Source organism: Molothrus ater, chromosome 7 (genome assembly GCF_012460135.2).
Source record: "Molothrus ater isolate BHLD 08-10-18 breed brown headed cowbird chromosome 7, BPBGC_Mater_1.1, whole genome shotgun sequence".
In the NCBI taxonomy this organism is placed as follows: domain Eukaryota; kingdom Metazoa; phylum Chordata; class Aves; order Passeriformes; family Icteridae; genus Molothrus; species Molothrus ater.
This window is the reverse complement of record NC_050484.2, coordinates 20308581-20314580: the sequence shown is the minus strand read 5'-3', so window position 1 is coordinate 20314580 and position 6000 is coordinate 20308581.

Here is a 6000-nt window from a genome sequence, read left to right as displayed (position 1 = left end):
GGCGGCACCGAGCGCCTTCCCCGGCACACGTGCGAGGGCGGCGGCGGCGGCGGGGGCGGGCGGCCGCCGGCTCCGCGCTGCGACGGGGAGGCAAGCGCGGGGCGGGCGGGGGCCGAGCGGCGCCCTTCGGCTGCTCCGCCAGGCCGGGCGGCGGAGCGGGGCGGGCCCGGCAGGTGCCCGGGCCCGGGACCCGAGGCCGCGGCGTGACCCGGCGGGGCCGGGGGCGGTGGGGCCCCGCCGAGCGGGCCCGGCCCCGGGCGCCGCTCACCCTGAGCCTCTGTGCCTTCGGCCGAGGGGGGCACCGCGGGCAGCGCGGTCCCGGCATGGCCCGGGACCTCCTGCCCCGCGCCGGGCAGCGGGCTCCAGCCGCGCACCGCCGGACCGGCCTGACACGCGACTCAGCGCCTGGCAAATCATTAACTGAACTGACACATCCCTCTGGGCATCGGGAATTTATGGACATGCCTTGGAGAAATAGGAAATGACCGAGGCCGGGCAACAGACCCGTCACCTTGTGCCAGAAAAGCGGCTCGTGAGGAGGCTGGGCTCCGGGCTGGGCCCAGCACCCACACCTAGCCCGGAGCACAGTGGATTGTGAAAAGGGTTTCCCTCGTGCCCAGGGCTGCTCCACAGCAGCTTGATCCCGCTCTGCTTTATGTACATAAATTCCTCTGTGGCAATTCCATGGCCGTCCTTATCAATGTTTGTCCGATTTCAAAATAAAAAAATCCCCCTTGCTGTATGAAGAGCAGTTTGATGGAACCAAGCAGAGTGGGTAGTAGTGTTTAGGTCAGTCAATCCGATAGTCAAAAACTGAAAGCCCCTGGTGAAGACAGCACCATGCAGAAACCCTCTGACTGTCCTTGGCATGGTCAGAGACAGTAACTGAGATCTGAGACTGGTAAAAATGTAGAATATTTTGAGGCAAATCCTTTGCTGTTTTCCTGAATCCACTGAAAAAAATCATCACACACAAGCCAAGATTTCAGTTCTGGAGAAAGATTTTTGTGTCATAGAAGCAATACTCGCAGTTTTCATTTTGGCTGAGTCACAGATGATTTTGCAGGACATTCATTTTCAATGAAATGAAGGATTCCTTGTCCTCTGAACAGCTCATTCTGTTACACTTACAGCAGAAGTCGAAGTCTGAGTTGATTAACAGTTCTTATATACAAAGTCTGGCAAATATATCAGGAATTTTATAGTGTCAGATAATTGACTGGATTTGCTTGTTTCTTGTAAGCAGCTATCCTTTTATAAAACTGCAGAGACAAGGCCACTGGGGTTTTTTTCCTAGTTGATTCACAGGCATAACTGTGACGTGTTAAACCTCATTGTCTTCAGAAGAATAGAAGGCAGGACAAATGGTATAGGTGCTCTAGGTAGAAGACTGAGATTGGAAAGAGATAAAAACCTGCAAGTGGCAATTGTATGCTGATATTCATCAGCATATAAAAAGTTCAGCCACAAAAAGAAAATATATTTTGATTTTTCACCTATTCTGTGCAATGTGTTACAGAACTGCAACCTGACATACATGGTGTGTTTTTGTGTCTTTGTCTTAGTCATGTAATTGTTTTAAAATGCCGGGCAAATAAAAACCACAATTAGAATGAATAACGGCAAATAAATACTTTATTTTTCAACATAACTTTGGTGGTAATCTAATTAGTTATGACAGCAGCAATGCCACTTCTAGAAAAAATCAATAAAAATGTCACACTATTATAATTTCACTTGCATGTTGTAAGAAACAAATTTACTTAAATTGTTTTTTTACATATCTCATAGTCTGTCCTGATGCTTGCTACTGTCAGTGCTTTCTCTGGGAATAGCATTGCATGAGGGAAATGCAGTCAATGGAATACTGAGGCACAGAAGGACCGATGTAAGTGTTCCAGTGTAGGCATTGCAAATGTTGCATGCATGAGAATGTGAAACTGAAGGTTCTCCAGCCTTACTGTCTCTCTTTGCAAACAACTGTAAGAATACAAATGGTTTCATGAGCTGGGCTAAAGATATCTGAGAGCATTTGACCTAGAATCTGTTCAAGTGTAACCTTTTTTAACTCCTTCTTTGAACAAGTACAAACCCAGTAATCTCTGAACAGTTAATAGAGTTGATATTAAAAGACTGGCAGATTTCTGCTGAGACCCAACACCAAAACATTTGTTGAGCTGTGTGACTTGGTTTCCTTTTCATGATAAATACACTTAAGCTGCCTAGTGTGGTTTTTTTTTGATAATTGCCATGCTTGTGCAGCACAGTTGTTCTTGTAAGATTTACCACTTCCCAGTGTCCTGGGCTGGCTATATGATGCTTGTATCCCCAGTTGTCTGCTCTGTTTATGTTGGATAATAAGTTTTGCACCTTTAAGACTGGTTCTGAGAGCAAAGGGGGGAGTGAGGACTAAACTAAATTTCTGTGTATTCTTCAATACTCAGTAGGCTTATTCCCTGTCTTTTAATTTTTACCTTTCTTAGTCATAATCACATCCAGGTGTTTATCAAGTAAAATTAAAATATATATTGAGAAAAATTGCAACAGATTCAAGCTATTCAGTATGCACGCCACTTCCAGAAAATCAAGCTCTCCAGTTCTCAAAAGCCTGTATGCTATTTAGAATCACAACACTTGATTAATGTGACAAAATTATGCCTTTAATTAGAGCAAACTCAATTATTACTGACAAAGTGGAGGTTCAAAAAATCCAAACTACCTCTGATTGTCTTCAAAAACTGTGGAAGATTTTTGTGGGTTTTTTTTTTTGTCCCCTTCCACACATTCTCCCTTGCTTTTATCAAAATACTCACAATATATGTATTATAGTTTTATCACATAAAGCTTCACTGTGCTAAGAGAACCAATAACCTACCTTTACACCATCATTTGTCGTAGCTGCAGTAGTAGAGAAAGGAATTATTTCTATTCAAGTACTAGATTGAAGCCACAGAAATAGCTCCTTTTTCCAGTGCAAGGCTACAACCAGGCATGTCTTGTCTCCCCATACATTTTCTCCAAAAGCCTCCCAAAATAAATTGCCTCAGCAGTAATGCTGAGGATCACCCTAAGAACACAAAGGATCACCCTAAGAAAAAAGTAATTTGTTCAGTAAAAATTGCATGTGCCAATTTATGTGTATTTATTATCTCAATGGACTTAAAATGTGTTGAACAAATGAACCTCATACAATGAGCTGTGCATTCTAGCTCCTTCTTGAGCATTTCAAAAGCCCATTTATAACTTTGAAAATGGGCTCAAGTACTACATGAGAGCCAAATTTACCCAGTGACCACAAGTGGAGATACCACTAGCTAACTTCCTGGCAGTAGTGCATAAGTCTTTGAAAAATATCTGTGGTTGAATGTTTTGTGAGGAGTCTTCCCTATTATTACAGCTTGAATTGAATGTTAAGTTTACAGTTATTGTTAAAATGAGTATCTTTTATTGCAGGTAAGGAAAAGGTTCCAAGGGATTAAATCACCACTACCACCAGTCTCAGTCATTTCCCCAAGCTGCTTTTCAACCTTATCTGAAACTCTGTACACAAACCACAGCAGAGTAAAAATCCAGTGTTTCCCCTGACTACATTCCCTTTTTCTGCACTTACTATCAAGAAGCAGATTTGCACTTGTTTTCTGTTGTTGTTTGGTTTTGGACTTTCTTTATCAATTTAAAAGCATGATTACTTTAGCAAACTTTTGTAACAAACTTGAGTAGAGAGATAGATTTTATTGCCAGCTTTGACAACAGTGTTTGCGATTTCAATAGCAAGTTCTGTGCTTCCCTGTGATAGCTCTGTCAGAACATCCCCCTGATGGAATTTTGCCTTGAACTGTAACACAAGATTGAAATGAAATCCTGTGCAGGTTTTTTTAGAATAAGAATGATACCCTTCAAATCTATCAAATTAAATCAAATCAAGAGCTTGTGATATCTGAAATGTTGTTGTAGCCAAGGGCAGATAATGAGGTTCAGGGCAGGGCTGACTGAGTGGCATGTAGTGCTTGTGAGCTGCAGGTCAGACATGTGACATGCTGGCTTCTGCTCCCTTGCACTAGGGCTGCATGAAATCAGTCACACAGAACGTCTCTAATAAACAATGCATTAGGTGATGCAATCCTCACTGGCCAACCTTGAACTGAGGCCTAAAGTTCCTTCCTAGAGAGAGCTGTAATAGCACAGGGTGAGTGTTGCATACGTGGGGGTTACAGTGGCTACATCTGCATCTAATGGTGGTTGGAGGCGGTGCGCTCCCTTCCAGAAATGCTGCAGCACTGTATTGTGTGCTTCATCGGCCCATAACTACCCCCATACCACAACAGCTACTGCACTAGATGTAATCTTCTGGAAGGGAATTGACAAGTGGACAACTTTAAACATCACATAAATTATTAACCATTTAGATAAATTAAACAGGCGATGTTTCACAACAACAGAGTACTGCTGATACTTTTTACAGCCCAATTTCTGGAACTCCACCTTACACAAAAAATGTAATTTCTGACTTCACATGCCTTCAGAGTACTGCACAAAAACATGTAATTATGGAAGGAAAGGCTGCAGGCAACTGTGCTATCTAGTATTCCATGTGTTTATCCAGCACATAGAAGTTTAGTTTCCGTAATGTGAGTTGTTGGGAAATCAGATTCAAGATCCTTTAACACTAGTCATTTTGTAGAGTGGGAAACAAAATACAAGCATTAAAAAAAAAAGAACCTAACCAAAACTAAAACAACAAAAAACCCCAACTCCCCCAAACAAACCCAAACCAACCACGAAAAAGATAAAAACAAGAAACGTAGAGCTAAAATGACTTTTCATAAACAGCCACACCACTCATAAGTCTCAGCCATTTCTGAGCTGCTGCCAAGGACACTGAAACAGTAGAACCAGACAAAGCACAGTAAGAGTCTCCAGATACATGCAAAAAGGAAGGCAAATGTAAACTTCTTTTGGTCTTAAAGAAACAACATACCTGGTCAGACTCAAGGTGTGCAGCACTCCAATTTTGTTAATAGAGTACAAGGCTGATGTGCACAATTGAAAGACAAAATGAATTCTGGTTTTGGAAGAATTGATGTAGAGATTTGTTTGCCTAAATGCAGACATTTCATACGAATTTAGATCCCTATTCTACCATGCCCTAAGATGGCACAGATTTCCTGTTCAGCCTATGTCACACAGGTCTGTCCTGTGGGGATGTTTCAGATATCACTGGGTATTAAATATGTCACCAGTCACTTGTATTTAGGTGCCTAAACTTCACTCATATTCTTTCTTTTCTGCTTCTGTAATATGCAGCTTGCAAAAAACTAGCCGTGGCTTTAAGAAACAAAGTCTAGGAACATCAGACATACTGCAGTGTGAAACTGGATTTTGAAAGCTTTCATCAGATCTAAGGAGATTTTCTCTAATTCTGGGAACAGTAAGAAATTTGAAATGTGTTCATATGCATATCGGCATACATGTGAGAGAAGGAGGAATTTTCTCTTCCAAAATCACTGGAATGATCTAGCCCAGATTTGCACCCCCAAATTTGCACCAGCCCTGGTTGAGCAAAGCAATTTCCAAATCAATCTACCTGTGCATGTGCAATTTAGAATGCCTTGAAAATGGGCTCTGAAGTGGAAAGCTCTGCTGAACCCTGATGATGGAGTCATTATATTTCTGCCAAATGACAGAAACCAAACAAATGCTCATCAGTCCAGCTGGAATTCTGGAGGTAGTGCCACTATATGATAACATACCTGCCACCATTTTAATACATCACCTGGTAGGACATTTAGCACTCTTTGGAATGAATTAATCACACAGAGAAGGTCATTTTCTCTGTCTCAAGAGTTATTCCAAGAAATCTATATTCAAGAAATGAGATATTCAACAAACCTTTGAAAAACCAACCTACCGTTCATATTTTAAAAGCATTGTGCTGACTACTTGAAGTTATTATATTAAATGGTTATTAATGCAAATCTCTGTAATTCAGGAACCCTATCT